Source organism: Dreissena polymorpha, chromosome 2 (genome assembly GCF_020536995.1).
Source record: "Dreissena polymorpha isolate Duluth1 chromosome 2, UMN_Dpol_1.0, whole genome shotgun sequence".
NCBI classification, from domain to species: domain Eukaryota; kingdom Metazoa; phylum Mollusca; class Bivalvia; order Myida; family Dreissenidae; genus Dreissena; species Dreissena polymorpha.
The window spans coordinates 60,679,878-60,691,155 of NC_068356.1; the positions used below are offsets into that span (position 1 = coordinate 60,679,878).

An 11,278-nucleotide genomic window follows, 5' to 3' on the forward strand; every position below is an offset into this window, starting at 1 on the left:
AAAAACAACTTGTCAAGTCACTGTGACCTTGACCATTGACCTAGTGCCCTGAAAATCTATAGGGGTCATCTGCCACTCGTTATCAATGTACCTATATATTTTCATGATCCTAGGCCTAAGCATTCTAGAGTTATCATCCTGAAACCATTTTACTGTTTCGAGTCACTGTGACTTTGACCTAGTGACCTGAAAATCAATAGGGGGCATCTGCCAGTCATGATCAATATACCTTTGAAGTTTCATGATCCTAGGCGTAAGCACTCTTGAGTTATATCCGGAAACCATTTTTCTATTTCGAGTCACTGTGACCTTGACCTTTGACCTAGTGACCTGAAAATCAATAGGGGTCATCTGCGAGTCTTGATCAATGTACCTATGAAGTTTCATGATCCTAGGCGTACAGTCTGTAAGCATTCTTGAGGTATCATCCGGCAACCATTTTACTATTTCGAGTCACTGTGACCTTGACCTTTGACCTAGTGACCTCAAAATCAATAGGGGTCATCTGCCAGTCATGATCAATGTACCTATGAAGTTTCATGATCCTAGGCCTAAGCGTTCTTGAGTTATCATCCGGAAACCATCTGGTGGACGGATGGACCGACCAACCTACCGACATGTTCAAAACAATATACCCCCTCTTCTTCAAAGCGGGGCATAAATATTAAAGTCTTATTTTTAAAAAGAATACGGGCATTTACAGTTTTGTTTTGTGTAATTGTCAGTATTAAGTCTTCCGACGACCTTACTCTAATACAATGTAATTGGCCGCGATCGAGAGGTTGACGGCCAATCTATTTTTAGCAATGGAAAACCTCTCTTGTGACGTCACGCCAAAACCTCCTGCATTTATATACAAGCAAATTTCTGATTTCAATACCGATATCTATACTTAGATGCTCAAAACCATACCCATATCTATCATTTTAGTAAAAAAACACACCCCATGACTGCCTAATGGGGTTGTTTACCCTCGGGACTTCGGTAAAAAACCATTGCCCGAGTCAAAGACTTATCAATATACATTTTTACGTCTTTGCTCGAGCACACTGCTTAACATAAAACTGCTTTAAAAAGGTCAAAAACGGCCATAATATGGTCAGCCCGATTTTACTGGGCTGTAAAATAGGATACTTTGCAGTGTTGTTGCGGTGCTTAAATCAAAATCGAGTAATTTAAAAGAAGCTTTACTTACTTTTAATTAAATGCTTTCAAACCGAGCCAAACAAAATGGGTCATTACCGTTTAACTTTTGTGCACTGCTAACTTATTTAAACCCACCGTTGAAATATGTCAAATGTCGACTGTTTCAAGCAGAAAGTACATGTGTTTACTTCTCACTCAGCATGTTGTTGTTGTTGACTAAAATTCAGGTAACTTAGTTTCTAATTACTGAAAACATGTGAAATTACTAGAATATTTACAATTTATACTTACATTTCAGCTCCTGGAGTCAAAAAACATTTTTTTTTAGGCCATACACCTTAAATTCAGGAAATTGACCGGGGCCAATGCGCAAATAGGGCTAAAGAACTGAAGTGTTGCCATCACTGTCGGTTGGCTCACTTCACATATTTCAAACACCTTATTCATAAGTTTGTCCACATAATCAAACGTTTGGTTCACCATTGTTGGTTTGACTGTGAAATCATCCCCACTTTTGTATTTTGGGAATACACAACACAAACATGTACAACCACAGGCTTCTCTGTCCCGTCCTTAGTTGTAGCCACTTCTCTATTAACGTTTTCATTGAAATGAAGGGCTGCTATGATCTGTCTACAGGCTTGTCCATGGTACGAAAAACTCATCATCTTCGGGGCAAAGTGATTTATGGTTGCAGGAAAACTTTCCAGTGTGGATGTCTGGTAGCCGGTCGACAGTTTGGCCACGTCTGTGCAAAGGCGCTTGTTGAGAACTATCTCCTCAACCTTCACAGCTGCTTTGCTTCTTGAAAACAATGGCTGTTTGTAAAACATGCATGCCCCCCATATGGGCTGTCCGTTGTAGTGGCAGCCATTGTGTGAATACGTTTTTTGTCACTGTGATCTTGACCTTTGACCTAGCGACCTGAAAATCAATAGGGGTCATCTGCGAGTCACGATCAATGTACCTATGAAGTGTCATGATCCTAGGCAAAAGCGTTCTTGAGTTATCATCCGAAAATCATTTTACCATTTCGGGTCACCATGACCTTGTGACCTCAAAATCAATAGGGGTCATCTGCGAGTCATGATCAATCTACCTGTGAAGTTTCATGATCCTAGGTATATGCGTTCTTGAGTTATCATCCGAAAACCATTTTACTATTTCGGGTCACCGTGACCTTGACCTTTGACATAGTGACCTCAAAATCAATAGGGGTCATCTGCGAGTCATGATCAATCTACCCATGAAGTTTCATGATCCTAGGCGTATGCATTCTTTAGTTATCATCCGGAAACCATTTTACTATTTCGGGTCACTGTGACCTTGACCTTTGACCTAGTGACCTCAAAATCAATAGGGGTCATCTGCGAGTCATGATCAATGTACCTATGAAGTTTCATGATCCTAGGCCCAAGCGTTCTTGAGTTATCCTCTGACAACCACCCGGTGGACGGACTGACCGACCGACAGACCGACATGAGCAAAGCAATATACCCCCTTTTCTTCGAAGGGGGGCATAAAAAAAGGTTTAAAAGGTCACCAAAATGAAAAAATTTCCTATTTCCACTATTTTAACAAAGTCACAACTAGAGGGAAGGAAAATTTCAAATGCATCAGCATTAATGAGTGCTTTATTAATATATCATGGGGCAAGGGAACTTCCTAATACAATTAAAAACAAGAGTTCCGCGGTCGGAGATGACCGCATTGAAGCCGGATTTTTTATTTAAATGACAGGAAAGTACCTTTCGTGTTTTTGTCAATGCAATACTTAAATTACTGAAATATTGTTCAAAGGTCAAAATGAAATGTAAGTACTTTTCAAGGCATGAGCAAACCTTGTGTTATGTTTTGAATGCATATAAAATTTTTAACATTTTAACATTGAAGGTCACAGTGACCTTGACCTTCAAATGAATGACATTGAAATGAGCAGTGGTGATCTTCTAGTACTGGCCAACCTTTATGTCAAGTTTGAAGACTCTAGGTACAAGCATACCAAAGTTATAACATGGAATAAGAACTTTAACATTTTTACCTACCAAAGTTATAAGAACTTTAACATTTTTACATTCAAGGTCACAGTGACCTTGACCTTAGAATGAATGACCTTGAAATGACCAGTGGTCATCTAAGTGTGCTTGCAAACCTTCATGTCAAGTTTGAAGACTCTATGTCCAAGCATACCAAAGTTATAACAATTTTAACATTTTAACATTTAAGGTCACAGTGACCTTGACCTTCAAATGAATGACATTGAAATGACCAGTGGTCATCTTCTAGTACTGGCCAATCTTTATTTCAAGTTTGAAGACTCTAGGTACAAGCATACCAAAGTTATAACATGAAATAAGAACTTTAACATTTTTACATTCAAGGTCACAGTGACCTTGACCTTCAAATGAATGACCTTGAAATGTCCAGTGGTTACTTACTAGTTCTGGCCAACCTTCATGTCAAGTTTCAAGACTCTAGGTCCAAGCATACCAAAGTTATAACAACTTTAACATTTTTACATTCAAGGTCACAGTGACCTTGACCTTCAAATGAATGACCTTGAAATGTCCAGTGGTTACTTACTAGTTCTGGCCAACCTTCATGTCAAGTTTCAAGACTCTAGGTCCAAGCATACCAAAGTTATAACAACTTTAACATATTTATATTGAAGGTCACAGTGACCTTCACCTTCAAATGAATGACCTTGAAATGACCAGTGGTCATCTGTTAATCCTGGCCAACCTTCATGTCAAGTTTGAAGACTCTAGGTCCAAGCATACCAAAGTTATACCATGAAATAAGAACTTTAACATTTTTACATTCAAGGTCACAGTGACCTTGACCTTCAAATGAATGACCTTGAAATGACCAGTGGTTACTAACTAGTTATGGCCAACCTTCATGTCAAGTTTCAAGACTCTAGGTCCAAGCATACCAAAGTTATAACAACTTTAACATTTTTTATATTGAAGGTCACAGTGACCTTGACCTTCAAATGAATGACCTTGAAATGACCAGTGGTCATCTGTTAATCCTGGCCAACCTTCATGTCAAGTTTGAAGACTCTAGGTCCAAGCATACCAAAGTTATACCATGAAATAAGAACTTTAACATTTTCGAGCACGCCGCCACCCCGCCCGCCCGCCCGCCCCCCTGCCCGCCCGACAACATCAATCTATAAGCCGAGATTTTTGAACTTTAACATTTTTACATTCAAGGTCACAGTGACCTTGACCTTCAAATGAATGACCTTGAAATGACCAGTGGTTACTAACTAGTTATGGCCAACCTTCATGTCAAGTTTCAAGACTCTAGGTCCAAGCATACCAAAGTTATAACAACTTTAACTTTTTTTATATTGAAGGTCACAGTGACCTTGACCTTCAAATGAATGACCTTGAAATGACCAGTGGTCATCTGTTAATCCTGGCCAACCTTCATGTCAAGTTTGAAGACTCTAGGTCCAAGCATACCAAAGTTATACCATGAAATAAGAACTTTAACATTTTCGAGCACGCCGCCACCCCGCCCGCCCGCCCGCCCCCCCGCCCGCCCGACAACATCAATCTATAAGCCGAGATTTTTTCGAAAAAAATCCGGCTAATGAAATGTTAACAAGATGTGTTTGAGAAACCCTATATGATGTTTGACTTTGTAGGATGACCTTGACCTTGACCCTTCACCACTCAAAATGTGCAGCTCCTTGAGATACACACACATTTCAAATATAAAATTGCTAGCTTCAATATTGCAGAAGTGACATTACATGAGCAATTTTGACCCATATACTTGACCTTGAAGGATGACCTTGACCTTTCACCACTCAAAATGTGCAGCTCCATGAGATACACATGCATGCCAAATATCAAGTTGCTATCTTCAATATTGCAAAAGTATTCATAAAATAAGCGATTTGGGCCACATATATTTGACCTCTGACCTTGAAGGATGACCTTGACCTTTCACCACTCAAAATGTGCAGCTCCATGAGATACACATGCATGCCAAATATCAAGTTGCTATCTTCAATATTGCAAAAGTATTCATAAAATAAGCGATTTGGGCCACATATATTTGACCTCTGACCTTGAAGGATGACCTTGACCTTTCACCACTCAAAATGTGCAGCTCCATGAGATACACATGCATGCCAAATATCAACTTGCTATCTTCAATATTGCAAAAGTATTCATAAAATGAGCGATTTTGGCCACATATATTTGACCTCTGACCTTAAAGGATGACCTTGACCTTTCACCACTCAAAATGTGCAGCTTCATGAGATACACATGCATGCCAAATATGAAGTTGCTATCTTCAATATAGCAAAAGTTATTGCAAAATGGTAAAGTTGGCGCAAACAGACCAACAAACAGACCAACCAACCAACAGACAGGTCAAAAACAATATGTCCCCCACTACTATAGTGGGGGACATAAAAATGTGAAATCATTTAAGAAATTACTTGAAATGTTTCTGGAATACTGTGAAACCATTATTATTCGTCCGACATTAATTTTCGCCTTTTTCGTCCTTCGACCGATGGACGAATTCAAGATCCGGACGAACAATCATGTCCCATATTTGAAACAAATAAGACTGAATTACCGTAGGCATGAGGCATTTAAATCCAGCGTAATCCACGCATATACCAACCAATGCGAAAGACGCAAAAATCTTGTCGGACACGAGGTCCGATAACTTTTAAAATTTGTCGGACCTCGCCAGATTTTATCGGACCTCGTTTTTCGTCCGTGCCGAGACAAGTATGTTTCGCCGTTTTATTAAAAGTTGTTAAATTTTAAATGCCGCTCACTTTCCAGCCATATCATGATATCAGTAAGAAAGTGATTAGCGTTTATTTTGTATTAATATTAGTTTCATATCTCGACTTGACTCGCTACGAATTTTATTCGCGGGAGCTGTAATTTTGTGATCCAGCTAAGAAATTCCGTAGCAAGTAAAGTCGATATATAGAGCGAATATTAGTACGAATTAAACGCTAATCACTTTCTTGCTGATATGGCTGAGAAGTGAGCGGCATACACAAATTACAAAAAGTAATAAAGGGTATAACAAGGTACTACAAGAACGTTTAACAATATGAAAACGGAATCACCTGATCAAAAAGTTATCCACGTTTTCGCGATCGTTGACACAGCCACTTCTACTTCTTCATCAAATCTTGACACGGGACAGGCAACGGTCGTGTGGTTCCCCGCTTTCTATTTACGATCATCACAATGCTCGAAACCAGTAAAATTTAATTCAACCATGATGTCATTGATGCGTCGCCTACGTCACGAAACAATGTGCAATATTTAACTGGTTCTAAGAATCGCGCTTGGAGTTTGTTACGTCACCAGCAAAGACAGCCAGTTCGACTGGTTGGAAAATTGATTTTAAAGTTAAATAATCTATCGAAGTAAAATAAACATGAATTAGACCTTTTTTTAATATTCCTAGTTTCGTGTTCATTTTTAATCAAAGTTTTACATATTGTTTTTTTTTTTTCTTGTCGGACACGAGGTCCGACAATTTGGGAAATATTATCGGACCTCGTCGAATTTTATCGGATTTGTCCGAGGTCCGATGTCTTTCGCATTGGTTGCATATACACGGGGCTCGAAATTAACACTCGCACACTCGCAAAATGCGAGAAAAAAAGATTGCAAAGTAAGTTATAAGCCACTAGTGTTTTTTGCAAATAAAGAAATAGTGAAAAAAAAACGAGTTATATTGCTTAATGCGTTCGACGGCGTGAACGCTAAACCGTAGGTCAATTTTTTGAACATCCGAATACCCATATGCAGAAGCGCGCACCTTATTTGTTGACTGGTATACTTATAATACAGATACACAGATGGTATTGATACAGAGAACATGAAACAGTCGACTATTCACACTCAAGTTAAATCCGGTTTTGACACAAAGGGGTGTTCATTATACAGTGTACTGACAACTGACATTTCCTGTAAAACGCGAATGCAATAAGGCTGTATCGAATGCGTCGACTTCGTTTAGGTATAATAGTGTTGATTAGCGCTAATTGATAACAAATTTATTACCCATTGTGTGTATTGTGTTTTTTTAGGGGTGTTAAAGATTATACAGCCTACACGCGGCGAATCCGGATTAAAGACAATACTATTTAACGCAATTAAAATATGACGGTGTGTGATCAACACCTGACTGAAATATATTCTGCGCTTTGTTACAAATTAATAAAGAAAATTTTGATTTGTGTTTAGTTGTTTGGTTTTTACTGCATCTACTATTTTTGTACATATACATAAAATCCCGTACCTTTGTTTTTTTTACGATTTTTTCGCAACCGCGTATTACATGTATTACAAACAAATCGGACGTTTTTTTTTTCAAAACCAGTTATGAACGAATTTAAGAGCGGACGAAATAGTCATTTTTATGAAAAGGGCGAAATTTTGTGCCGACGAAAATAAATGGTTTCACAGTACGCTCCCTGGCAATAACTATTAAAATCTTTGTAGACAGTCACAGAAAACACATTCAGGTGGTAAAATCACAGGACAATAACTGAAAAAACGTGAAGGCTTCAGTTATGTTTTTGTGCTTTAAACATCTCCTCAATGAGATCTATTTACATAAAGTTTCGTATTATAAATAGTTATAGCGTTATGGTCTGGGCACAATGTGTGACGAGGGTCAGCTTACGGACAGGCTTCATCTATTGTCAACGAATAGAAATTCGTCGGTATGAAATTTCGTGGTTTAATAAAAAACAACTAATTCGTTGACACGTAATTTCGTGGATTTCAAATTTTCGGGGAAGATTGACAGTCATAATAATTAAACTTTTCTTGAAACAACCAGAGTAATAACAAAGAATAATCTGCTAATCTGTGTTGACAGCAAGGCTTGTGATTAATGTGCACTGAAGCATGAAAGTGTTGCCGATAATTGTCGATAAGAGCGAAAAAGCGGCGATCTTATGGGTGCCAGCTCGCTAATTGCCATCAATGTTGTTTTGACAATATTTGCAATTCTCTGCTCAATCGGTCCCCTAGTAGTAACACTTGAGTAATAAGGTCCCCAAAATACAGGTGTGAAAACCGTTATGTCTCTTAACTTTAATTGGCACTAATTGACATATGTGATAAATCTGCAAACTGTTAATTTGACGACGTCACATAAAGGAGAACAATCCTTGATGTACAGTTTCAATTCCGTGCTTGATTTAAAAAGTATTATTACCCAAACACTTATCAAGAAAACAACATATTGTATTACCTAGCATATCTCAATCAAATATCTCAGATAACCGAAAACGATAGAGAATGTCGGCAATGACATTCGGAAAGGACCGATTTCGGATTAAAAATGTAAAAATAATCGTTGGTACTTGAATTCGTGGTTTAGCGGAACAACGAAATCCACGAAAATTCGTACCACACGAAATTTAATGGTTTTACAGAATATTCCTGTACTTCAGAGAGCATTCAATTTCAAATAACCTCTTTGATAAAAACAAACCTGGTTTCAACAAAATCCCTATCAGCAAGCTCCTCATGTTGGCAGTCGGTGAAGGGACCATCATGGCCATGATGGATGTTCTGTATGTGGTTGGAGACAGACTTCCACTTGGAAACGATCACTGCCCCATCATTATCTGCAGAGGAGGCTGCTGCCCAGTACAGATGGTTCGTGATGCTCTTTATCCACTTGAAGAGATGATCACAATCCTTCTGCTTTGACAGGGCAACCAGATTCTTCTTGACAGCTTAAACACATTCAAACAACACCACATGCAGTTTCATGTGAAATAGCTATAAAAATATAAATAATTAGAATTCATTTACATTATGCAAAGAAACTGACAGTTGTATAACATAACATAGTCTCCATGCCAATTATAAATTCAGACAATAGTTATACTATTTTTATACAAGAGGTTACTGGTCAAATTTCCTTTACATTGTTGTGTTTAGGTAAAACGTTCACAATATGCATTGCTACTAAAACAGTATTAGGGGGAAAACCCAATGTGACAAGTGGGAAGCAATACGAAAGTAACATTTGTAAAGGGCCAGATCTGCTACAGAAATGCAAAATGTGTCTTGTTTAACTTGCAATATGTATATTGAATACCCATTTGTTACAAAGAAGCACATGTTTGTGTGATATTTGATTACACAATAAATGCTATTTCTGGTCCATAATATCACTTTAATAAATATGCTGTTTATTAAATTATTTTAAAAAAATGTCTTAAGGCGAACTAAATGTAGCGTAGGTATCCTCCTCTCTATGTGATGACCATATCATATTATCCCATTTAATAACAACTACACAAAACAACAACACTCATACCTCATTCAGCAAGGCCTCTTAAGTTGAAGATGAATACAAATTAAAATAAAATATTAATAAAAATCTTTGATACCTTAAGCGACATGCCAGACGTCATATAAATGCTTGATCTCGGGATGGTTATCCTTCAACCATTTTTGGATCTGCATGTGGCGATCTGTAACAATCTCTTTTATTTGGATCCCTTGCTCTCGTAAGGCAGCAATGCCTCTCTTCAAACCTTCTAGCTCCATGTGGTAGCTGGATGCCACTTCGTTGCTCTGAATGTCAATTTGTAACAAATTTATTTCCAATGAAAAATAAATATGCACTATCACAAACAGAACAATTTACATGATATACATCTAATAAACCACTAGTGTTTTTGTTTTCTGTGTCTTGTAAAGTATGACCTAATTCTGACATGTGACATTAGTCATTTATATATTTAGAATTAGTTTGGCATGTTGCACTGAAATATAAAATCACAGAAGCAAGAGATATAATTATAATTAAATTTAATAAATGAATACCTGGTGTAATACATTGAACTAAGACCAATTTCTAACCTGCACTAAATGAAGGCCAATGACATGCCCAGTTGCCATGTCAATCAAGGAATACGTTCCATATTTAGCGCAGTGTCCTGGGCTGTCGCATCTTCCATCACCAGCTTGTGTGACACTCCTTGATGGCAGTCAGGGCAGCGGATGTATGTTCCAGCCAAACAGCCTCCACAGCTGGCCACAGGAAGGATCGCTGATGCTGGAAGAATGTGCTCACCGAAATGCAAAGAACATCCATGAAAGAAAAAAGTCTCAGCACTTTTGTAGGTGTGCAGCCAGCAAACACTATTGCTGCACTGAGAAGCAGATTCCCAGCTGGAATGTCTTGCACTTTTGGCTGGGACTCCCACCGCCGTGAGTAGCCACATTCACATGTCTGCCTAATGGCGATGTATGAGCCACTTCGTTGGCTGATGTGTCCTGCTGCAGGCAACCGACATTGGAGGCATGTCTTAAACAGGTCAAGCTGGTTCTCTTCAAAAACTAAGTAGTTCTGCTCTCGGACATCAGTTCTGAACTGAAACAGTATTTCGCTCAAAATCTATTGCAAAGAATTACCAGCAAAAACTCACCAATTAAACATGTTACAAAAATACCCATGTAATTTTCTGTATGAAACATTCAACAATATCTATTTAGAATTCAAATTTGTTCTCCAAAGGTGTAAGCAAATTTAAAAAAAAAATGAAGTTCAATTATTTTAACTATTGGAGACTGCTTTTTTTAAATTTTACATTATATGGTGAAAAACACTTAGTATGTGAATTACTTTGATACTTCTTCTTGATCTGCTTCTGTGCGACACGTCTGGTTTAAGTGGAAGTCAGGGTCAGCAGTAACATCATCCGCATAACCTGCTGAAAAAACAGACTGGAAGGAAGTATCCATTGGGTTGCTGTAGGTGGTGGGCGTCACCTTCCTTGGTGTTGACGTACGTATAATGACCTGTTCCGAAGACAGTAACTGACACTGGACACCGACTGACATGCAAAGGTTTGTGGTCTAGCACTGGACCCCAACCAAAGCCATCTTGACTGCAAGCTTGCCAAGAGTGTGTACCTGAAACAAAGCAACAAAAACTGAAACGATATTTGAAGGATAAGTGACTGAGGTTTGAAAACAATAGTTATGATACTTCGGAAAAAAGTGGCCATTGCAACAATATTGTTTGGCCACAGTTGCACAGACATCCCTATTTTTTTGTCAATTAGGTCATTGCTTTTTTAACCAAAACAAAA

The 11,278-nt window shown here is 38.2% G+C and overlaps 1 long non-coding RNA gene across 1 annotated transcript; it reads right to left on the reverse strand.

Moving 5' to 3' along the window:
• Positions 1 to 1,262: 1,262 nt before the first annotated feature.
• Positions 1,263 to 11,091, reverse strand: LOC127867242 (uncharacterized). The gene is made up of 5 exons (XR_008043394.1): positions 10,810 to 11,091; positions 10,044 to 10,557; positions 9,569 to 9,755; positions 8,659 to 8,905; positions 1,263 to 2,070 (listed from the first exon to the last, which is right to left on the reverse strand). It is a non-coding gene; the product is annotated as an uncharacterized LOC127867242 (long non-coding RNA).
• Positions 11,092 to 11,278: the final 187 nt, after the last annotated feature.